This window comes from Diceros bicornis, chromosome 6 (assembly GCF_020826845.1).
Source record: "Diceros bicornis minor isolate mBicDic1 chromosome 6, mDicBic1.mat.cur, whole genome shotgun sequence".
Taxonomy (NCBI): Eukaryota; Metazoa; Chordata; class Mammalia; order Perissodactyla; family Rhinocerotidae; genus Diceros; species Diceros bicornis.
In genome coordinates, this window is record NC_080745.1 from 45,878,616 (window position 1) to 45,904,713 (window position 26,098).

The window sequence follows — 26,098 nt, forward strand, 5'->3', positions numbered from 1 at the left end:
GTTAATTGATCTCTTGCTATATCTCAGGCCCTGTTCTAAAGGTTTAAATGCATTACCTTATTTAAGCCACACCACAGCTCTGTGAACTCGTTTACAGAGGGACACTAAGGCATGGAGTGGTTTGGTACCTTGCCCCAGAAAACTACTCAGAGGCCTGTTCATTATAATCCAATGTCTTCCAACTCTGGATCCACACTTTAAACTATGTGATAACTTAATTTAGAAGATATCCTTACAGGTCACGGTTAATAAAAAGAATCTTAATCTTCATTCAGAAATATTTTATATTCATATTGAGTGTCTAATATATGCTATGTCAATTGTTTATTACTGCTGCTAAATTTTATATAGGAAAGCATTCATTCATTCAACAAATATTTTCTGAACCTCAACTATGTACCTGGCACTGTTCTAGGGGCTGGGGGATATACCAGTGAAGAAAAAAGGTCCCTGTCCACACATAGCTTACTGTCTTGTGCAGGGAGACAAAAATTAATCAAATAAACTGTTTAGTATATTTGAACATAAGTGCTATGAAAAAAAGAAAAAGGAGAGCAGGACAAAAGAATCAGGAGTACCAGCTATGGGAAGGGGGCAGGGGCGTCAGGCCTCATTGAGAAAGTGAGATCTGAGTAGAGGCTTAAAGGAATAGAGGCAGTTGGCTAGGCTGGAAGGTTCCAGGTAGAGGCAGACATCAGAGCCCAAGCCCCAGGGAGGAGATACACTTCTTCAGTTCTCTCATTAATCAGGTTTTCAAGTTTCCCAGCAATCTAGGTGTTCTATTACTCTATAGGTCAGCCTGACAGAGACCAAGACCATTCTGGGGTAAGCCAAAAGTTCTACACGGTTAGCTTTAGTGATAAAGCTGAATCAGAGAGAGAAATCATCATCATCATCATCATCACCATCATCATCATCATCATCATCATCATCATCATCACAATCATTAATAATGCCCATCTTACTGACTGCCTAGAATGCACCACCTTCTCTGCTAAGTCCCTCACATCCTGTTAGGTCAGGGACAGAGTCAGCAAATGCTTGCTAAGCATCTTTTACAATTAAAAAGCAGCTCTGCCTGAGTCCTTTTAAACCATCAATTCTCCAGGATAAGAAATCACAATCACCTGGTGGGCTTTTATCAAACTACACACACTTCCCTGATATGGTGATCTACCCACCCCCATCCCACAATCCAGTTGCAAATCAATGCCATAATGAACACCACGTCATAGTCTTAAGGTGCAATCGAGCAATTTAAAAAAAAGCAAGAGAGAGAAAGGAAAGAAGGGAGGAAACCATTTCCTTTTTTATTAATTTTTTTATTCACGTAATGTTGGTTTATAACATCATATAAATTTCAGGTGTACATCATTATATTTCAACTTCTGTAGAGACGACATTGTGTTCAAAGTCTAGTTGCCATCCCTCAACATATAAATGTGCCCTTTTACCCCTTTCCCACTTCTCCCTTCCCCTCCGGGAACAAAAAAAATAAACAAACAAATGTGACTACATCAAACTAAAAAGCTTCTACAGAGCAAAGGAACAAAACAAAAAGACAATCTAACAACTGGGGGAAGATACTTGCCAATCACATATCTGATAAGGGGTTAATATCCAAAATATATAAAGAACTCATACAACTCAATAACAAAAAAAAATCCAATTAAAAAATGGGCAGAGGATCTGAGCAGATATTTTTCCAAAGAAGACACATAGATGGCCAATAGGCACGTGAAAAGATGTTCAACATCACTAATTATTAGGGAAATGCAAATCAAAACCACAGTGAGATATCACCTCATGCCCATCAGAATGGCTATTACTAAAAAGACAGGAAACCATTTTCTAAAGCTAGCAACTCTTAGGACCAGGATGGAGCAATCACAGTCAACAACAGTCCACCACCCAGCTTCGGGCTTCAGGAAGGCATCTGGCCTCCGGGAGAGCCATCCTAACACCGTATTTCATTTGAGTCAGCACCTTCACCTCCAGCGTCCCACCCCCACCCCCACCGTGTCTCCAGGTGGCCTTCAGCACTTCTCCTTATCCTGTTCTTTAATCCCTCCTCTGACAGCTGCCCTGTCAAAGGGACACTGTGAAGATCAAAGACCTTAGGATTGGTTGAAATTTGCTCAAATGTCTAAGTGTGAGGTATTGTAAGGTGAGGGGCCTAAAAGTAGGGCAACAAGTTGGGAGAGCCTCCCAGCGTGGCATCGTGTTTGTACTGATCGCTCCCAAGTGCATCCTAACAGGGCCTGCCTTTTCTAAGACTCTAGCCAACTTTAACACACTTATGTAAACAAATAGAGGGCACTTTCTTCAATAGTTCTTATTATATCTATTATAACTCCTCTAGGCAATATTTACATAAAGAGCTGTCTGCATTCAAAATTTCGGTCTCAACTATCTTCAGCTTTGGTTTGAATTACTGCAGGCTGACTCGGGCGTTAATCTTTACTGAAAACGCTCACTCCTCCAGTGGCGAATTAGAACCCAGTGCTTCTCAAAACACTCCTGCTCATCTGACTCACTTGCAGCACTTGCTAAAACATTAGTTCCCAAGTCTCCAGGACCCGGCACTCAGCATTTTGTTGGTGTCCCAAGTGATTCTTAAATCAAGTATAGGACACAGAAGATTAAACTACGTAAAAAATGTAATTGCGGTCTCTCATGTTTCGGCCAAGTATATGTGACATAAAATGCTTCTACAGGAAAAAAAAAAAAAGTATTTTCTCACAAAATACATTAACGGTAAGTATTGAGTGGTATGATAATCTGAAAACCTTTTCTTTACGAGTTGGATAATCACATTAAAATTCCTATGCATCTGTAAAGGGACAGGAATCCTCAGATCCAATTTAAGAAAGAATTTGATTTTCCATCATCTCTGCATCAACAGAATAAACAAAATAAAAAGCAAAAGCCTCAAGAGAAAATACACTTTATTTCAAAGTGAAAGAGCACCATCTAGTGTCCAAAAATATAAATTATCAATGGACACAAATAGAGACACACACACACTCACCAACATGTAATATCAAACCGTCTCCAGTACCCAAATCAGCCCTTTTCAGAATACGGTTCTTTAAATAATCAAGTCTCATAAGTACAGAGAAAAACAAACATAAAATTCTGGTTTAGATTGCTGAAGTGGCTAGTTGTATTTTACTTTTCACTCCTACTTCTGTCCTTGTTAAAAGATATATACAGGATGTGAGCTCTTATTCCAGGTTGAACTTAACGTACTCATTTTCAAATCCTGAAATACAGCTCTCTGCTTTCAATGAGTGTTACAGTTTACAATTCAAGCTTGCCCATGTAATACTACAAGGGATAAGGTTTCATTCAGACCCATTCTTCAAATACTTGATGGAGAAAAGAAAAGTCAAAGTATTAACCATATTAATAAACATAAAAACAAGGAAAATGTCAGCTATGAAGATTGTTGGAAGACGGTAGAGAAAGAGGGAATAAGTGTATAGTCTTCCCTTCCCCAAATTAATTGCTTTGAAGGACAACTCCTATTTGGCCATTAAAGTTTTGAGGCATTAGCTCTAAATATTCACTGCTTTATAATCAACCCTCAAACTCCCTGAATACAGGGATTATCTTAATTAGTTTTGTAACTTCCACAGTGCCAAACAAGTAGTAGATACTCAGTAAACGGTGTTGAATGGACTGACGGCTCCCTTGTTTTTGGAAATGGCTAAGTACAGTGGGAGGAGGCGGAAATCTGCGGGAAGAGTCTAAATCTCATATCCAAGGTGATCATATGTCCTCCACTTCCCAAAACAGTTGTTTTCAAATATTCTGATCTCAGTACCTCTATAAAAATACAGAGAATTGTCGGGGCCAGCCTGGTGGTGCAGTGGTTAAGTGTGTGCACTCTGCTGCAGCGGCCCGGGGTTTGCAGGTTTGGATCCCGGCGCGCACCGACGCACCGCTTGTCAAGCCATGCTGTGGCGGCGTCCCATATAAAGTAGAGGAAGATGGGCATGGATGGTAGCCCAGGGCCAATCTTCCTCAGCAAAAAAAAGAGGAAGATTGGCATCGGATGTTAGCTCAGGGCTAGTCTTCCTCACAAAAAAAAAAAAAACAAACAAAAACCCCCAGAATTGTCAGATATTCATCCAGATTTTTGGTTTTGAGATTCCTGTCCCATCAATCTGCTCACTTCTCTCTGGTGTCATCCTATGGAAGACAGGAAGACCAGACAGTGACCTAACCTTCAATAAGTCATATGAAGCTGTATGGACACGGGTATGAAATGGGTATTTTATACGTATACTGCAAAAGATCTAAACCTTTGAGCAAAAAGGTTTTTATGACTTCCATATGGAAATTCATAAGGACTTGATAAGGCAACAACTGTTTTCATAAGAACACATGCTAAAAACCATATTTTCAGTAAAAATAAATATTTAAAAGAGTTGAGATGTTTACATGAACTTAAGTGAAGTTTAGTTATGGTTTTAAAAGATTATCTCTTGGTACTCTGGTTTCTGCTCTCTGGTTTTCGGTCCCTGGAAATATTCCCATTCCTGGAAACATTAGTGAATATTTTATTGCCTTTTCCTTCTCTCCTCAAGCTTAAACCTCCTTCCCATTTCATTCCTATCCCACAGCAAAATCTACAGAAAATACTCATGTCAGCCATTTCATAGTATTTATTATGCTAGAGAAAGCAATGTGTTTTCGACACATGATGAATTTAAGCTACCAGTGTTTCACCAATGATCTATTTGTAGCTACTTTCCTGTCTCCACGATTGAGTGCTGTTGAGTGAAAGATTCAACCCCTAAAATTCAAAGTAATGCTTTCATTGCCAGCATGTTCTCTTGGAGAGAGAAAACAACAGAAAATTCCTTGTTTGACTAACCCTATTCCTTGCACCCACAACACCCCAAAATAAGAGACATCATATTAGAGTTGCACTTTTGTTTATGGGGAATAGTTCCATATCATGGCCTGAAATCAAGATGGCTTTGGTACATTTTACGCATATAAACAAAACCGTTAAACTGGCCTTAAATCCCTAAGAAGAGACTAGTGGACAGAATTCACTTTCTCCTGGCTTGGAGCTCTTTTTCACTTTTATTTCAAGTTCTTTCTAAGGAGTCTTAGCCTTTAAAACTATCTAACCAAGAAGGACATTGGCCGGGGCCAGGTCTGTCAACACTGTTAGGAGTGTCAGTGTTGACAGGAGGAGAGGCATCTCCAACTTCCTCTGAAATTCCCCGCGATCACTGGGAATATATCCACAGTTGGCAAGTAGTTCCAATTTTTTATATAAGAAAGCCTGTGACTCTAGGGTAAGGATTTTGTCAAACAGCCAATATACATCAAGTCTCAGAAAAAGCCCCCGGCATCTCAAGGGCCCTGGTTGACTTAGATCACACGGAAATGCTAGGAAAAGCCTCAGATATCACCCAGAACGTATTAAGTTTTAATGACTTTGACTCTGCAACAGGCTACAGATTCCCTTCATGTTGTGGGGAATATGCAGATTCCACAGTCATAAGAAGTTCTGAATCCCAATTAAGCCATAAACAAGCTCTGTCACCTTGGAAAAGTCACTGAATCTCTGGAGTATAGTTTCTTCCAAAAAAAAAAAAAAAATGAGGGAGTGTGGTCAGATCATTGTTATACTTTCTTATAAATCTAAATTTCTTTGGTGTAAAGCAGTACTATAAGCTTCTTATAGAAAACTAACCTAGGGCTGGCCCCGTGGCTTAGCGGTTAAGTGCACGCGCTCCACTGCTGGGGGCCCGGGTTCGGATCCTGGGTTCCCACTGACGCACCACTTCTCTGGCCATGCTGAGGCCGCATCCCACATACAGCAACTAGAAGAATGTGCAGCTATGACATACAACTATCTACTGGGGCTTTGGGGGGAAAAAAATAAATTAATTAATTAATTAATAAAAAAAAAAAAAGAAAACTAACCTGATAACTTGATTTTCCAGTTTTTTGGAATCTCATGATAAGAAGCTCACCAAAGATAGGACAACGTAAAACGTTTCCAAGAACCGTAAGCTGCGGGCAGTAAACACAAGTGTTTGTGAAGCAGCGATCTGCTTCTGAGTAGAGGAAGAGTAGTCTCTGACCCTTGGTGACAGATCCACAGCTGGCTTCAGAGACGATAGCTTGGGTTTTCCTTTTGTTTTGCGCGCTCTAGGAACGTGCGATTTTGTATCAAAGTAGATGAAATTCAGTGTTGACCCCACTGGCATTTCCCAAGTATTGCAGGCACAAAGCAGATGTACTGACAAGCCCATAGGGAGATGAGATTCTACTTCAAACCCTTTTGAACCATGTCACAGTTCAAAATTCAATACCACACAATATGTCTGCTATTTTGGTCACTTTTCCTTTAGGTTAGCAAGTCACTTCACTAATTAGCAAAAGTGAATTCAACTCACAGTCAACTGGCCATGGCCCATATTTTCCTGTGAAACAAAGGTGTTTCCCTCTGACCTTTTGAGAAACAGCCCTTCCTTTAAAAAAAAAAAAACCTATATGGGTCAAATAACATACCAATATCACATTTTTTTTTTTTAAATGAAGATACATACTTGATTATCAAGAGATAGAAAAAACCTGAACTCACTCATTCAACCTGACTGGACATGATTTGAAAAGAATGAAATAGGATGACAGGAAGTCAATGCACTTGAGGCTTATTTTGCAGTCAGTAACATAGATTCCAGACTCCTTCAAGGAATGTTCTTTGACAACACAAACTCCAATAAACTGGGTTAGAATAAAAGAGCAAAGAATATATTTGGAGAAGGGGCGGAAGAGCCCAAGCTCTGAATTTTAAGGCAAAACATCGGTGAGCACCCGTAACATGTCAGATATTACAACTAGGATCGTGAAAAAACAAATCCATCTGTTGCACGCACTCCCTAAACTAACTATGTTGCTCTAGGATAAGGCATAAAATCATCCTTATTTACCTTATTTTAATATAGAAACAATTAATCTCTTTATTAGTCAACTAGAAGAGAAGCGGAATGGATGGAGAGAAGTACAAAAGCAAATGTATTTTAAATTTAAAAACCTAGTTTTTGTGAGAAAAAATGTTTCCATTGGTACCCACAATCAGTTTAACATGCCATCATGCCCTGAGATAACTTCCTATCAAAATCCCATTTGGCAGAATGAAACTTAAGACTCAACAAAGAAAGTGTATTCTTGACATGATAGTGGCATGGGTGACACGAGCAAACCAAAAGATAGAAAACATGGCAGGATCCTTAAGACGTTTTTCAGTTCAAGTATTTGGCAATGATTGGAGGTAAGGTGCCCTCACCACTATGGTAATGAACATTTCAGGCAAGTTCTTTCTGAATGAAAGAAAAAGGTGCATTCACATACCAAGACGGAGCCCAAGGACCCTTCATCAATTAGGCAGAAAAGAGCTATCAGCTTGAGAAAATTCAAAGCTAGCTGAAGATAAATGAGAGCTTTTGCTGAATGGAATACCAGCATTTCCAACAAAATCAGGAATAAAAGAGTTCAAAATACAACGATAAGATGCCATTATAATTGTTCCCCATTGACGTTTCAACTTTAGGAAGAAATAGGCAGAAGAGAGGGAAGAGGTAAATCGGGCACATGCCTCTTCTCTGTTAAGACTCCTATGTGCCTTATCAAAGCTGTTTATTTAGTCAGAAGCAGAGTTATAGGGACTCAGCAAAAACCTAGAAATAATCTCAGAGAAGAACAACGAAATGCAAACAAAGTATAAAGCAAACTCAAGGCATAACAGATGAAATAATCAAGAACAGATGTTTTTAAGGAGTATGAGAATTGGAAAAGGGTAAACTACCTTATCTTATAAACCACCTTATCTTATGCAATGTAAACTACAAGCCAAGCATAAATGCAGAGTTGCTGTTCAGGTAGAAGGAGGGCAGAAAAATCCAAAGCACAAACGAAATCCAGTTTTGGAACACGAAGGGTGGAAAAAGAAAGTTAAAAACACAAAGCCTGACTCAATTCGTTTCTTGAAGCCTTTTGCCTTCTGAGCTTTATACTCCAGAGATAAGGAAGAGGATTCTGGGAAGGGGGAGGAAAGGAAACTAAGCACCAGGAGGAAACTTGGAATCTTCTGAATGGTTTGTATATAACAATTTTACAGAAAGCATGAGCCGTGCTACGTTACCGCGAGGGAGGAGGTTCACATACGTATGAGCTAGAGATGGACAACTCTTGTGGCAGTGGGAACAAAGCCCAAACCACACAGCATGACAAAAGAAACAATGTAAGGACCCAGGATGAGGAAGGAGCATGTAAAAGACAGCTGAACTGAATACCGGTCCTCTGGAATGGAACCGGAGTCGCAGTCCGAAACGGAATGATCCGTCTGATAAAGGAGAGCGCACTGGAGTAGGGATGGAGGCATGTGCCCTGGGATAAAGCATCCCCAGGAAACTGGACTGAGATAACAGCAAGTTATGCACGAATTTCTAGGCGCCAAAAGCGACTAATCTTCATTCTCTCTCCAAGGAACACTGATGCTCACAGTGCACATGGCAGGTCCCAGCGGTATTGCCTGTGGCCTAAACCCAAAGCGCTGTAATCTGTGGCCAGGGCAGATGAACCCTCTTTACGACAGCTGGGACTATTCGTGAAAAATCTTCACACTCAACTGCTGGGTGCCATTATAGAAAAGCAACCATGCACTTAAGGGTTCACACATATTTGACTAGTAAAGTTCCCTAAGTCAAGAAGTGACCACATCATACTACACACACGATCTCTCTGTTTTCGTCCAGCCTACTAAGAGAAGAAATCTAAAAAGCAGAGAGTCTGTTTTTTGAAGATATTTGAGGCACAATTAAGGGTGTATGTAAGAAACAGCAAAACTCTTAGGAATTCAATTCTAAAAATAACTTGCCAGTTTGAGACTGGCATTAAAATTCTCCACCTCTCTCATCTTTGTTGTACAATCTAGTGAGAAAGTTTTATAGACCGCACTGAAGAACAGCTAATTATGGGTTCACACAACTCTTGAGTGTTAAAGATTATTTCAAGCTTGTTCATAATCTCAGAAAGTTAGTAATTTTCACAAAAATTAAAAGTACCTAATAGTTAAATCAGCCTTAAGGAAAATTATTTGGAAAATACCTATCTGCCTATCCTTGTTTCTTACTCCCACTTTCTACAGACTAGATGAACAGCTGTTAATAGTTTTTTATACAGCCACATATACTGGAAATAATATTCATATCCCTGTCTCCAACTGTATATTACTCTGTAATAATATTATTCTATAACAATAAACAGATATTATTTGTTTCTCTCATACTTGTTTGGTAGCTGTTTCAAGTAAGTAGGAACCAAGGGTCTTAGTTTCTCAGTCCTCAGAAATTTATGTCTTCTGGGGGGAAAAATATAATTTCAATTATTAAATAACTTCAAAATGGTCCTTTATAAAAATATCTAAAGTTACTTTAAGGCCTAATAATTTCTAAATCAGGATTCACCAAACATTTACCCAAAGGTAATATTCCTGCTTAAATATCTTAATTAAAAATTTGACAGTTCTTGGGCCGGCCCCGTGGCTTAGCGGTTAAGTGTGTGCGCTCTACTGCTGGCGGCCCGGGTTCGGATCCCGGGTGCGCAACGACGCACCGCTTCTCCGGCCATGCTGAGGCCACGTCCCACATACAGCAACTAGAAGGATGTGCAACTATGACATACAACTATCTACTGGGGCTTTGGGGGGAACATAAATAAATAAATAAAATTAAAAAAAAAAATTTGACAGTTCAGTATTTTAAAACTGACTTTTCTTCTGAGACAAGGAAGGGCTTCTCACCAAAAATCACAAAAAATAAACATTACCTGATTAAGCTGACCAATTAGTACTATTACTTCTAAGAAGAAAAATTATTTTCTTAAATAAATTTGTTTCTATACAAAGAGCTCCTATAAACTAGAAAAAAACACTAATTGTTTCATAGGAAAATGAGCAAGACATAAATAATTCAATAGAAAAATCGTCAATAAATATATAAACATGAATAAAGTTCAACCTTATTAAATAATCATTTTTATTTATAAAATTGGCAAATATTTTTAAAATTATAAGGCTAACAAGGACATAGACAAACTTTCTAACATACTTTTCATGGAAATAAAAGTTGGTACAAAATGTCTGGAAATATGTTGAAATATTAATTTGGAAATATTAACGGAGAATCACAATATGATAATTTCATTTTAAGGATACACATATATTCAGCAGAAGAAAAAGGAAAACAACCAAATTAACAGTGATTACTTCTAAGTGATAAGTCACAGGTAATTTTTATTTTATTTTATGCTTCAAGCTTTTCTGTATTTTCCACCATGAAAAAGTATACACATTTTATAATGTGGAAAACATACTCAAACCTTAAAAGAAGATTATCTGTATCAGGTAAAGTCTGAGATCAATTTGCTCAAATTACACCCTTGTACTTTAAAACAAATGTATTTAAGTCAGAACTTCTTGTTTTCCAAGCACAATGTTTCAAGAATTCCCTTAAAAAATGAGATCTTTAAAAATGTTAATAATGACAACAGTGCTTTCTCAACTAGACAGAAGAGTTCGTTCTTTCTCATCTACAATTCCACGGCAGGCCTTTTGCCACACAGTTCCTGAACTTTACCTCTCTTTATTTCTTGTCCCGTAAATACCCTTAATATTTTATCAACATACGTTGGCTCTGAATACAGACTTCCCCAGTGAAAAAGGTGCAAGAATATATGATGAGGTTAACTGCAGTTGAAAGACACGGTTGGAACAGTGTCCAAATAGTTGGTGAAGGCCATATGTTTATGGCCACCACTAACTACACATGAAATTCTTTCAAACAGTTATGGCCATATCTCTCCTTGTCTTCAGCAATGGTTTCCAAAATAAATGGAAATGAGAGCAATCCTGGTAGTAGGGGTATAGTGCTCTTTCTTGACAGAATTCTCCAATGTCCCCCCAAGCAAGGACATTTAGAAAAGCATTACTTATGTATCATTCTCAGGGTGTGATTCCACCACCCACTCATGTAAGCAAAGAAGAACGTCAAAGGACAGCACCCTCATAACACACAGCTTCACCAGGATGGCAACCACAATTTCTTTCTTTGTCTTCTCAGCAGAGAAGTCTAAGAGTTGAAAATGGTACCTGGTTACGCTCCATCAGCCCCTGCCCCAGGGCCATTCTGTCTTTCTGTCTTCCTGCTTCCTGCCCAGGAAGCGGGACCAGCATCTCTGGCAGTAGCTGCACGGCTCTCTGCCTGCAGCTCCCCTGAGCACCCTCCTGCCACAGTCCCCTTTCCATGGGTGCCCATCATACTGTGTCCTCTCCTTGTCCCTTCAGCCCTTGGGTGATAATGGTTCCCAGCTGTTGCCAGTTTTTGTGCCTCATCATCTATTAATAACTATTTGCTCAGCCCTTTACCCTGTCTACGATAATTAGCTCCTTTATTAGAGTTTATTTAAATTGTTTGGAGTTAATTCTGTTTTCTGTCAGACCAAGACTAATATAGCACCCTTCCACCAATTCCTTTTCTTCTCTTGATGAGAAAGTGTGCATGAGGTTGAGGGTGGTGAAATGTAGAACCCCACCTTCAACATTTGTGCTGCCTCTTCTCCACAAAAGCACTAACTTTTAGGAGGTGGACTCCACTCCTTATATAAGTTAAGAATAATATTCCTTAGGTCTTAGCAGACCCTTTTGAAAAGATGGATTTCTTCTAACTTGTTGTTCAACACAGGTCAATTTCACAACTACAGTAGAGAACCATAATGCAGTTTTCTACTTTCTCTTTCTCCCTCCCTTCCTCCCTCCCTCCTCCGCCCCGCCCCCGGCCCCCCCACCCCAGTCTCTCTCTCCCCCCCAAGGCTATGCAAATACATTTTCATCATATGGTCATGTTTATTCTGGTCTATTACTGGAAGTATCTTGGCACCTTCAGATGTTCCTTGATAAATGTGTTGTAACGTTTACAGGACCTTCGAGAAATATGTGTGGACTCAGCAGCACTTTAAATTTCTTCAATATTTTCTTGGCTTCCATACAACTTTTACTTCTAAGGGGATTTGTTTGCATGTTCCACCCCCTACAAAAACACTTTTAAATATATACATACATCTGTTTTGTGCCAACTTCAAATCTACGGAAGTGCGATTTCTGTAACCCACTGTATCAATCAGTTTCTTCCTAGGGTGGGGGAGGTCTATGGATTATCTTTGTGGGGCCTGTGAATCTGCCTATAATTGCATTCAAAGACTGTGCACACATGCGTTGGTAAATTTTTCTGAATGAATCTATAGATTCTCAAAAAGGCTGAAAAGATTAAGAAGTCTTGGTCTAAGCAGTACAGAATTTTATAAAAACATTAAGAGAGCATATTTTAAAACTCTTCAAGGATTCAATTTTGGTTTGGCATTAATGCAAGCTGATATTTATCTTCTCCTCAGAAATTTTCAAGAATTATATATTTTATTTTATTTGTTTGTAAGGAAGATTAGCCCTGAGCTAACATCTGTTGCCAATCTTCCTCTTTTTGCTGAGGAAGATTGGCCTTGAGCTAACATCTGTCTCATCTTCCTCTATTTTATGTGGGACGCCTGCCACAGCATGGCTTGAAAAGCAGTGCATAGGGCCGTGCCCAGGATCTGAACCTGGGAACCCCTCGGCCACCGAAGCAGAGCACTGGAACCCAACCACTACACCACCAGGCCAGCCCCCAACAATTATACTTTTTAACATAATTTCAGCAATTATATTTAAAACATAAATGCTAACCAATAAGATCACACCAAATTTGTATTCACCATTACTTTCTTTCAGTTATTATAAGAGACACAGGAGAAAATAGTAACAAACAGAAAGAATGGAAGGTCTGTGAGAGAAACCACAATTGAATCAAGTTGTTTAGCTCTTTAAAAAAAAATCATATATTTTATTAGAGTAAAAATCCTAGAACTTTTATCCTTCTGCTACAGAAATAGATCTTTATTCAACAAACATAAAATCTTGTTTCAGAACAACTCCTAGAATTACATCAAAGAACTTCAGACCTGGAATGGAACAGAGTTCTAATTTTCTTTCCCTTCCTTCAACAAGGTTCACCGAGGGCCCATGTTGGGCCAGGCACATCCTACCAAGTCCAGTTACAGTGAAGATGACACCATAGTCTGAGCCATGTAAGTGACTACAGATTTTAAAATTTCCCACTCCGAGCATGCTTTCTTCTATATAATATTCCTCCAAACTGTCAACTAAACTGCCACGTTTAGTGACACACAGTGTACCACTTTACCAAAAAGCAAGAGTTAGCTGTTAAAAATAATTTCCTTAAAACCATCTTTCTCATCATAAACCTTCAAGGATTCCTCAACTTTGTAGAATGAAAAGTGTGAACTGTTTGCCGTGGTTCAAAGCCCTCATGATCAGGACTGCACCCAGCTGTTCCCCTTTCACTTCCCTTATTTCCCTTCCTATAACCCGCACTACAGCCAAACCTCAACACTCTCCTCCTTGCAGCAAAATGTCCTGTGATTTCCTCCGTCCATCCTCTGTGCCGGAAGCCATCACACACTGCATTGTTCCTACTCTCCGCTCCATTCCTCCAATCCTCACCACCTAAGGTTAACAGAAATGTTCCATTTCATCAGGTCCCTCCAGCACAAAGTACATCTCTGCTGGCTTCTCCTGTTAACTGGTCAGTTCTCTACTAGCCCTATCACATATTCCCTATTATCCACATATCTACCACACTTCTTAAGTCTGCAGGCTCCTTGATCTGATGGGAGACACTGTGTCCAGTTTCTGTATCCTCACAGAATGTCCTATTTATTGAATCTTAGAACACAGGCATTAGATAACTATCTGAATTTCACTAGAGTGACCGATATCTGCTCCCCAATCTTTTTTATGTATTTATCCCCTCTTCCTCCACACTAAAAAGCCCACTCCCCTTGGCACACCCATGACAGCCCTTCATCATTTTGTCTTTGTGCAATCACTCCTGCTTCCCAGTTGCTCCTTCTATGAACTGACTTTGAAGCAACTTCAATTTTTTGAATCCTCAATCTCTGGCAATGGTTATGGAATAAAGTAGGTGTCCTATACACATAGTTATGAGGATTAAATAATAGTAAGTGGGATAACATAATGGGTTTAGGTCTATATAACCTCTCGATCCCTCTGTTAAAGCTGCCTAAGTCATCATTTATATCAGCCTCGCTAGACACATCACAGCTGGTGTGGAGTGACTTTGAACAACCAAAACCCCAGAGCTTTCTCATGTCAACTGGTAATGAATTCTGCATTTCCCCTCCCTGGACTGTCCCATCAAGTGCAAACAACTTCTCTTCTTTTTTACGATGGTTTTAGTATAAATTATATTAAAATGTCTCTGATTAGCTTTATTATGTCAGTGTTTGTGTTTTTTGTTTTGTTTGTTTTTTTAACAGGAAACTCCTACTGGACTGTTGGCATTATCCTCCTAAGAGAGATATAATAAATGACATACGGTAAACTCTTATTCTTGGCTTTTTAGAAACATTTTTATATGCTATTTGACATTTATTATGTTTATTTTCCCTCACTTTTAAGGAATATTAGGAATGTACAACACATCAGCATGGTAACCCCTTGGTGAAGATCAATTCTCTCTGGAGCTTGTGAGAGGATAACATTTAAAAAGAAAAAGGCAAGAATAAAAGCAGGATATATTATTCACTTTGCAATCACCTCACTGTTCCTCTCAAAAAAAAAACAAAAACAGGAAAAGGAAAAAAGCAAAATATCAGATTAGATCATTATGGCCATGACAGGAATTCTAAAACCTGAAAATCAATAAAGACTAATTTAGCATAAATCTGTAGCATCTTTACAATACATATTTTTCACAGTAGAGCTTCTTAAGATAGTTATATATTAGAAAATACAGCAAAAGAGTTTTAAGCAAGACTTCTAAAAAAATCAGGTCATATCTGCTAAATATTATAAAAAATTACTTAGAAAAATTTATGGAATTTTTATTTTGCAATCATAATTGAAAACTTAAGAACCGATTTAGGAGCCAGCCCTGATGGCCTAGTGGTTGAAGTTTGGCGTGCTCCGCTTCAGCAGCCCAGGTTTGGTTCCCAGTTGTCGAATCACACCACTCGTCTGTCAGGAGCCATGCTGTGGTAGCGGCTCACATAGAAGAACTAGAAGAACTTACAATTAGAATATACAACTATGTATTGGGGATTTGGGGAGGGAAAAAAAAGGAGAGAGAGAAAGATTGGCAATAGATGTTAGCTCAGGGCGAATCTTTCCCAGCAAAAAAAAAAAAAAAAAAAGAAGAAGAACTGATTTAGATAGCTTTGAATGAGCATATAATAATAAAGACAGGTAAACTTGAAACACTCTGTAGTCCTACTTTCAAACTTTTCAAATGTTCATACTAATCAGTCCCTAAGTCCTCAACCAACACTAACTTTATTCAATACTTCCTATTTTACCACCCACTTTTAGGAGTTTAGGCACCAGATTTTAAATATTTTGGGATCCTCCTAGCTCCCTAGCTGTTAAAATATAAATATGGTATAGCTACTGAAGTACAATATATGATGAAGGTGAAAGTCTGAAATAAAAAGCCATCAACATTCACAAAAATTTTTTAAAACATTCACAAAAATATCTTCCAAAGAAAAATAATTATCGAGTCCTTGAGTTCAGAACTGTTCATGTAAAAACAGACCAACAGCAGATCAGAGAGTACTAGTTGAGAGAGAGAGAGAGACAAAGAGAAAATTTAAAATTAAAGAAAATATGAGACATGGTACTTATATTCATAATGGCATAAAATCCTTCCCTAATGAAATATGGGCATGAAAGGTGGGACTGCTTTGAAAATGGTGAGCTTTTATTGTTGAAAAGATTATCTTACTAGCTCCTTCAGTTGATAATTCTAGGATCATCCAACTTTTACTATGATTTATATCACTAAATAAATAAAAATGTATATGCTAAGAAAGTGAAACATCTTCCTACACCCATACCCAATTACTCTCCCCACTCCACTTCAAGGGGAACAATAAATCAAAAAAATGCACACACAGGGTCATTTCTCCACTCTGTTATTCCATCAAGTTCCAGCTTTCCTGCTAGTGAGTGCCCCTGCCACCCCCCAACCCCCACCCCATGGATGCCCCCTACATCCAAAACTAGATTTGGCTTTAATCTGGTTCACAGGCTGATTTTTACTGACACATAATGCAGCATAAACCACCTCTGGCACTACTAGACACTCAGCAGTAATATAATTGGAGAGTGGTGCCACTGTCCTGCCAGAAACCATCAAGATTTTCAAACCAGCGGGATGCAGCTTTGGGGTGGGGGTGTGGGAGAGGTATGTGTCGTTGGGGGGGTGACTAAGAACTGAACTGAATCAAAAGGGAACATTTCTGTGCTGCATTCAAGCACACAATGCATACTCGAATGTTACTATGGACTGGAAAGAGTTCACATGCTCTGTGGACTAACTTGACTGTCTGCCTGGAAAAGAGAGGGTACCTGGATCCATGGCAGCTTTCAACAGACCTGCCCTCCCCTGTAACACCTGCTTTTGTTGATTAAATTTTAGCTGGACATTTTTCTCTTAATAGGGTGAGTTCAGGAGGAGAAATGGAATTGGCATCAGCTTTTCTGACATGATTACTAATAAGTACAGAAGCATTAGAAGTATTCTTTTAGAACAGGAGAAAAAAATCTTCTCTTTCTGGGTCCTTATCTTAGAATCCACAATTTTGGTTGGAGAAACACTAGATGGCTTCATTTGTGCTCTGGCTTATCCGGAATTCTCGCTCAGATAAGTTTTCAAATCTTAGACACTAAATGGGATTCTCATGTCCTTGACAGAGAACATGTTTCAGGATTCACACTGGGAGTACAGTACGTGCAACCTCATCAGCACGAATGTTACTGATTCACAATATGCAAGTTCTGAGCTAGGTTGGGATTTACCTTTACTTTGGACAGAAGAAAGTACCTGATAAGTAAATGAATGTAAACAAAAATGTCTGGGCAAGAGAAATGCTACTCAAACACCAGCAGGTCCTTTAGAATCCAAATTTATACATTTTTAAACCACATACCACCCATAAAATTATAATAACTAATCATTAAACTGGTCTCCCCAGGAATATTAGGCCATATTTTGGTTATGTAATCCAAAGGAGGGAAAGAAAATTTTCTTCTAATAACAGCTTCTGCGTTCAAATTTTCCTCTAATTGACACAGATATCACCTTGATTATTCCAGATTAGTAATGACTGACTGAAATGTTTGTTCTCATATAACTGGGTGACTATTCCCAGACAGGCTGATGAACTTGCCCGGGTTTATTATTCCATTTTCATTTTCTCCATGTCCCTCAATTTCACCCCACTGATTCACTATTTTTATCTCTGTCAGGCAAAGATTAAAGAAAATTAAAGGCATAAAATTTAAAACCAATCCCTTTCCTGTTTTAGGAGGAAGAAAGTGAGAAATGTCTAGCCTTGAACAAAAAAATGAAAAAAACTAATCAATGTCAAGGCTCTATGTTTCTCTTCCAAGTCTGGAGTGGGTTTTATGCTTACTCAGATCTTTTTGCCCTTCTGCTATATCAGCATATACACATGTATCACCTTCTTCACTTTCTATACGCTTTTACTGGCTAAGCATTTCTTTTTCTTTTTCATCCACAAGTGAATTTCAGGTCCCTTCCAAGTTAATGGATCTCTCTGCCAATAAGGTGTCCGGAACAGGATACAGCATTCCAAGTACAGAACTCTCTCCATAGTCATATAAACCAGATTTTTTCCACTTCTGCTGCTCAGTCTAAGGTCTCTAGGTATGTAAGCTGAATTACTATGGATTTTTTATGGAATTGTGTTTCTGGCAATTTGCAGTCATTTCTAGCTCCCTTTGATCATTTGTCTAATTAAATATTCAAAAGCCTAATGTAGGCAACTGGTTATTATCAAAGTAAAATTTGCATGAGTCCTGGTTCTACTGACGTGAACCCAGTTTCTCCACTCACAAAATGGTTTTAATAATACCGCCCATTTCAGAGTAAGTGCTTAGTAAACATTAGTATGTGTTATTGCACCTATACCTTCTGGGGACCCCAAAACAGCACTAAACTTATAGTAATTGCATGACTGAATCTTCACTGGGATTCCTTCTCAGTCTCTTTTCCTGCCTTCTCTGCCTCTGCTCCCAGGGCACCCCCTTTGCCACTCTTCTATGTCATTTGCCTGGATAAGCCGTCTAGTCAGGTAGCTGAAACCCCCACCCAATACTCTGACGCTTTCCAATTCTAGTTTCCCAGCTTTGGCCTCTCCATAGTTCCAGCCACCTAGTTAACAACTCCTCACTATCCTCACGCTCTTCAATTTCAACATGCCAGATCCAAAATTCATGAAATGCGGATCTCCACAGTTTAGGAAGGAACATGCTTGTGCAAAAAGCAATTCGAAGGTTAAGAGATCATGATCAGCATGTGATCTTGTCCTACTTCAATACAAACACTGGTCTGTGCTCAGAAGTAAACCTCGCCTGGATCTCTCCCACTTGAGTAATTCAAATTCAGCAGTACTGTCACCACTGGTGCTTATTTTTTTCTTTGAATAATTCCAAAAGTTATTGGATTCACTTATATTTGAAGACACTTTTTTCTTCCGTCTAAACCAGATTTAACTTGTCATTTGGGATGCTGTCTTAGGAACACCTCAGGACTATACTCTCATAGCTTTTAAATCACCTTTGAAGGTTGACCAATCCATGCTATCAGCTACAGTGGCTGGTACCTAAACAACATTAAAAAAAGAAAAAAAGATAAAGATTTTAGGTAATGATTTTTCCCAAAGTCTCCAATATTTTAAAAGTAACTGCCATATCTTTTCAGGATTTATTCATTATTGAAAGACTATTATTTCTATCCTTGGTAGAAAAGGTCAAGATTGTGAAAGTTTGAGGATTTAACAGAATTACACCTGAGTATTATGAGGGAAATCATGTCATGTTAACAATTCAACACTCAATGGCTTCTCCTAGTTTTCCCTCATCCACAACGGTCACAGGGCCTTGAAACAACAAACCTAATAGAGCTGGCTCCCTTTTACATTTAGAACCTATGAAATTCTGTTGCATAGACTTTCTATTCCATTGGGTCTCACCAACACATGGGGATTTGCTGTAGCACTGAAGAATGAGCTGAGCGTCCTTTGTTTAAAGAAGAAATTGCTCAAGTACTGTGATGTACTTGTAAGGCTAATCTGGAAAGAGATTAATACTTTTTGTTTTTTAAAGTTTCCAAAGTACACTTGCAACTTTGGCCAATGCCTATTGACTTTCATTTCATAATAAAAACTCATGTCAATTGCCATGTAAAGAAAATTCTGAAAAGAGAAAGTACAGAAGCTTAATGTCATCTACATCACCCTGCACTATAATGGCCCATTACGACAACCAATCCACTCATTTAACTAGACAGGCTGGACCTTACCTTCAGCAAGACTGACTACAGACTCCAGAGTTTGTGAAGAATGCTGGCCACTCTATAACTTATTCCTCTTTCTTTTACCATATAGTGTGGAAACAAGAGAAAACAAAGTTGACTACATTTTTGGCCAGACACCACTATATATCATGTAAAACCTTATGGATCTTGATTTTGGCACTTCCACTTGTATGCTTTAGACAGTTTTTTTTGCTGTATTCAGCAAACCTGCTAACTACATTCTCCAATATTTCACAGACATTCCCATCAAGCTTGCCTGCAAATCAGATCTCAATGTCTGACTATATTTCCTCACTTCGGTGGCACCTCTTACATTCTCTGGTTTTGTTCAAGTTTCCATGATTTTTGTTTTTCTATGTTTGTACATTCTTCAGCTTTCACTTACTTGGCCTTGAATTTGGTCAGCTCTGTGAGTTTCCTGGCCACAAATTTCTATCAGAGTGAAGAGGAACTGGCCCATTAGCAGGTTAGGTGCACAGCATGTGCAGGCTCTTTCGACGTAAATCAACAACAAAGACTTGTGGGGAAACCAGTGCCTTGAGGGAAAGTAGTGCCAAGTGAAAAACAAACATCTGAAAAGGAGTTCGGTTTCAAATTGAATCCTAGATTCACACCGACAAAACAAAGTTGACTTCTACAACCTGACCTATTTTCATCTGGCTTGAGGCTCTCAACTCTTTCCTGATGGAAATGTTCCATAAGAATTTTTTTCCTACAAAAATCATTATGGAAATGGTTGCTTTTATGGAACTTAAAAACCCATCAGTTCTTGGCAGATAGGAACTTCAAAACCCCTCAGTTTTTGAAATGTGTTCATGAAAAGGATTATATCGGCACTTATTCTACACCCTGGAAGATGATGACCTACTCCCCCCAAATCCCAGGATTCCCATGCTAATGCATGCTTTGCCATCTCTGGAAAAGTAGCCCAAATTGCTTCCTTTAGTTATTTTTTTCTTACAGAGACTTAAGGAATCAGAGGCCTGAACCTTTGATAGTCATCCATTCTCAAAAACCTTATGTACAGAAGCACAACTCCTTCTCCCATTGTATTATAATATCTAAGCACACAAAAGCATCTACATATTTCTAAGTGATTTTATCAAAATGAAGGGAGACAAATGTAACTAATTAACACACAAGGGAAATCACAATAAACCATCTCTAAACTATGTTTTGATGGGTATCTCTGCCAGTTCCTTTAAATGGATATTGGTTTAGGCCTCATGGAGCTTAAAGTCTTTCACTGACTCATCTTTTAGTGTTTCTCTCACGTAGATTTTAAACCTTGTCACAGCCCCCTCCTCTAGGATTTGTACTCCTCCTGTTTCAATTAGAAAGGAATCGACTTTCTTCCCAGCCTCATCTTTCTCCTTCTATAGACACTAGTATGAGTTCGAGTGACTCCCACCTCTATCTCAGCATCTCTAGTTTCTTACACTCATCATTCTGTTCATAAATTCTTAGTCTCTTACCTTACAAAAACTTAAATCATACCCTTAAAGAATAAACTTTACCTCTTTTATAACAATGAATGAAGAAGTCTTTGTCAGTAAAGGAATTAAAATAACCTTTGACTTTCCAGAAAGTAACCAAAGGATGGCTGTGTGTTACTTCTCAACTAGTTCCTCTGCTACCATCAAATGTTCATTTATACCATTCATAACTAATGTAAGCAAATAACAAGCAAAAAAGATTACTGGATACTCTAACAGAAAACTTACACATCGTTTAGAGCACATTCTTCCAAGTTCTCTGTTTCTAGCCTTTCATTGCCTTTAAACTATTTTATAACTCTCTAAATTTCAGATAAGTGAAAGCAAAGCAAAAAAAGTGTTATGTACAGACATGCAAATAAATTCTGTCCCCTGGCACTTCAATTGATTTCCCTTCCTCTTCCTATTAGAAAAAGTCAGCTTCAGATCCATTCATAAATTCATCTGACATTCCTTTATGCCATATAAATTTGTGCTTCTCTTTTGAATGGTTATAACATCTACCTGCTTCTCTCATTAACAATGAGAAAAATAAAAACTATTAACATGTTCATTTTATATCTGTATGAGAGTCACGATTTTCCTTTTCTGGGGGGAAAATTTTCCTTTAACACTGAAACAAATAATTCCCAAAGCCATTAATAAGGACAACTTAAATCCCATTACAACAGATTCCAAAAAGCATTTTTTGGCTAAAAGAAATTTCTCTGCATTGAATATTAGTTTAAATAAATGGCTTAGAAAATCTATGCTATGGTGTTTGGTGGTGATGTATTTATTGTGGTGCGATTTCACCTGGAATGTACATGTGAGCTTCTCTGTGGAAGAGAACATAACATATGAAGTCTACGGTTTAATAAGAAGCAAAACTATTAGGTATAGATACACTAAGGAGCTGGAAAAGAGTAGAAACTTTCATTTGGGGACTCACCAATCTGCTGCATGAATGTAATTTACAGTAATTTTACACCCTTGATGGAATAAGGTTTCCTTAAGAAAACCATTCCCATTCTCAGACCTGGCAACAACCAGGCTCCTTTTAACACCATTCACTCTTTCCACAATACACAAATTCACAGTAGACTTACTACCAAAACTAAAAACAGAACTAAGAACACATTTGCTTCAAACGTGTTATGGAAAGCAGCTAACATTATGTCATTTTTCAAATGACCACAACTCCCTCCCAAAGTGAAAAATCTTTCTCCCTCCTTTGCCTTTCTTAATATAATTCTATTTTTAAGTTTCACAAAACAGAAGGTCAATACTGAGTTTCTTTCACACCAAAGAAAAAGAGTAAAAACAGAAAGTATGGTCTTAACCATAAAAGAACAATTTAGCGGTTTTCATTCCTTCCCTACTTTAATTTGTAACTTAGTGAAGAATTTTTTATGGCACTATACAAATATATACAGTAAATACCCAACGCTGTTCATATCAATTAATCCTTTCCATGTGCCAGCAAAAGGGCTTAGAATGCCTACTTCCCAGATATTTAGCCTGATGTTCTTTTTCTAGAAAAGTTTATAAAGATGTTAGGTTTTACAGATCTTTTTTGTTTATATTGAAATATGTTTAAGGTTCTCTAAATACTTTAATAACTAAAGCTATTGTCCTTGGAATCTAAACTGGGCTTTCAGCAAGAGGCCAGCCTTAAAAAAAACTCATTGGAACAAATGCTCAGTTGTTATTTTAATTTCAGTTTCCTTTCTCTGATCACACTTTATAGAACTTAGTTTTTATTCCCAAGAGCAACAGAAATTTTTAACAAGTAAGAAATAAAAGAAGCTAGTCCCATTTGCTTCATTATCTTGGACCTACAGACGGTGAGAAGAAATCACTGATAAAATATTTCTGATGTCTGACAGCTTTTAGTAATATCTACAGGGTCAAAATGGAATTACTATCTACTCTGAGAGTTTGGTTATTAGAACTAACCTTGTCTTTGCTGAATGGGAGACCAGAAGGAATAATGGGCTGGCTTTCTGTCACAGCCCCCACAGAGGAGGGGGGGGGAAACTAGAGGAAGTATGTGCCAGGATTGCTTTGTTACTGAATATTACACTCATATACTCTGGTAGCAATATAATTGCATTTACCAGAATCCACCACAAATACCATTTTAATTTTTTTTGGTGAGGAAGATTAGCCCTGAGCTAACATCTGTTGTCAATCTTCCTCTTTTGCTTGAGGAAGTTTGTCCCTGAGCTAACATCTTTGCCAATCTTCCTCAATGTGGGATGCCGCCACAGCATGGCTTGATGAGCAGGGTGTAGTTCCATGCCCAGGATCTGAACCCGTGAACCCTGGGCCACTGAAGCGGAACACGCGAACTTAACCACGACGCCACTGGGCTGGCCTCACAAAGACCATTTTTTATTCAGTGGAAATAATAAAATTGTCCATTTGGTAGGGAGGAGGGCATTAAAAATCATCTAGCAACCTTTAGGCACCTACAGAGAGGGCTCAGAGATCTACATATTCTCATATCTCTGAGTATATGTGGCACATGCTCAACACACATTTGGGGGCCACAAACTTATGAACAGGTTACCTTCTAAAAGTGTTTTTGTGAATTGGTTGTGAGAAATATGTAATATATTTTCCCAGCCAAAAAATAATTTCTTTTACATGTTGGCTTTGGTCCTAGGTTTGGCTCCCAAAGGCCTAATAATCTACAGGGTGACTAAAAAACTAGATATATAATTTTTTAAGATAGTAAACAGATTACGAATGCATGTCAGTACATCTGTCTTCTACAGAACGGCTTTGGAAACCAAGCACCATTTCTGGGGCTGTTGCCTGTGTGCTGTCTCTGAAGTACGAAATGCAACTTCTCAGTGCTGCCAGCTTCCAAGAACTCCAAATCTTCTGCTGGGAGAGCAAGAAGAGAAGACTTTGATATGAAGGCCAGTTGTTCACAGCTGAGCTGATTTGGAGGTTTCCCAGACTGCATCGATAACTGTGGCATCTCTGGTTCTAACAAACTTTACCCATGAGCAACCTAAACATACAAATAATCTTTGACAGAAGTCATATCTCGGTCCTAGTGCTGCCACATCCTTTAATGACTGATCTGGATGGGGTTCTAGCTCTTCTGATAGGGCTGGAAGTTACACAGGTGCGTGGAGTTAAAAGGCCTGTGCCCTTTCTGCTCCTCTCTACGGACAAAACCTTTTGAAGCAGCTGAGACCTTAGTCAGAGACCCTGAATATACATCCTCCATATCATCCACTTATTGATCATAAGCTACACTCTGGCACGGATTCTCTGATATTATTTTTACAACTTTAATGCATAATGTGACGTTCACACAGATGCACGTTAATATTTGTTGTACTTTTGACCTCTCAAATCTCAAATAAGGGATGCACTTTCCAATAGAAACACAGAAACCTGCAAGTTGGGCAGATGAATTGGTACTACACTTAACCATAATGTCAAACACTCTTCCTACAGAAAATGTGCTATGATTACAAAGAACTTATTGAAATCTATATTTCACAGTTGAGGAATGTCCATATACTAATGAGCAAATACCAATCCACGGAATATAATATTCATGTAGTATTAACATCCAACAAGGAGGCTGACTTCATGCCAGGGCCACAGATTGGATTTCATTATTTTATACGTACCCCTTGTATATTCTAAAGTGATGTATCTGACTATACATATAATTATGGTCAGCATCATGTATTTTAATTACATACAGTTATTTCTACGCATAATAAGAGTTTTCCTATAACAGCAATTAAGAAATTAAAGTACCAAGAAAATATATGGAAATTTTTTATGTTAGCACCCAGGAAAATTCTTGGCAAATGCCATATAAGCATTCTTCACTATCAAAGTCAATGATGTTGCTGAAATCCTGCTGCAAGGGATACCGTGTCGTCTGAATCTATTAGGTCCCTGAGTTTCAGACAGTGTCAGTTTTGATAGCATGGTATAGATAGCATGGCACAAAGGCTAGAAAGTTATTTCTTTTGTTTGCAAGATGGATCCAGTTTTAAAGGCATTTCAATGTTGCCAAAGTGTTAAATCAGAAATAACTGCTCAAATATAATTGTTTATTAAATTCCTCACAAAGGAATTAATTGCTAACTTATGTCATTAAAGTTACTATGGAGAACATTCTGGCAAAACCACTAGTAAGTGCTAACGAACCCTGAAGACCAAGAACCTCTATGAGATGAACATGATCATATGGAAAATGCTTGGGGTGGGACCAGGGCAAGAGGAAGCCAGCGAACAGGAGCGCTGGGTGTCCTGTTAGCAAAGGAATGAGAGGTAAACTCAGTAAACAAGTCCTAAATATAGGAACAGCTTAAAATCAACAAAATGTGAACGACAAGCCTATGGGAGGTAAAGGCCAGTGACTCTAAATATTACCATGCCCCCTGCTTCCACCTACATGCAAAATCACAAAACAGCAAGTTTAATTCTGCACAGGAATGAATGCTTGTGGTTTCTCAGGTAAGTAGCAATCTAGTCTTCTTAGGAAAAGCAAAAAGCAGCCTTTCCAATTGGTCTTTAAGTGAGAAGAGCTACTGGTTTCTAAGATATGAAAGGGAACAGAAAAAAAGTTCTCCATCTTGATGACGTCAGAACAGGTCACCTAAGAAAAAAGCAACATTTGTCAAAGGAAAAGGTACAAAACTTCAAGACACAAGTGAAAAAAAAACAAGCAGAGTTGTGATGTCCGAAGGGTAAAGACAAGCAAAGGTACAAAGAAATGTGAGGTGAACAAATCCAGAAGCAAATGGAAAAAGCGAAGGTGGAGGAAAACAGACACAGAGGGCTCCTGAGCACCGACAGGGAAAGTGAAATTATCTCACAGTGAAAACAGCAGCTCTGAGAGGTGACTAATCACCCGGCAGTGGAAAATGTCTATGAGCGGCGTCTCTTGGGTTGCTCAAGAGAGCAGGTGCAGCCAGCGCCGAGAAGCTTCCACTGTTAACTGCGGAATCCAATCCAGACTCAACCGCTGCTGCAAAGATTTTTCCCAAACCCCAATTTAAACTCACCTTCCAG

General features: G+C 38.5%; 1 protein-coding gene across 5 annotated transcripts in view; it reads right to left on the bottom strand.

Moving 5' to 3' along the window:
• BICC1 (BicC family RNA binding protein 1) overlaps positions 1 to 26,098 on the bottom strand; it is a 284,594-nt gene that overhangs the window by 36,911 nt on the left and 221,585 nt on the right. The window lies entirely within an intron of this gene.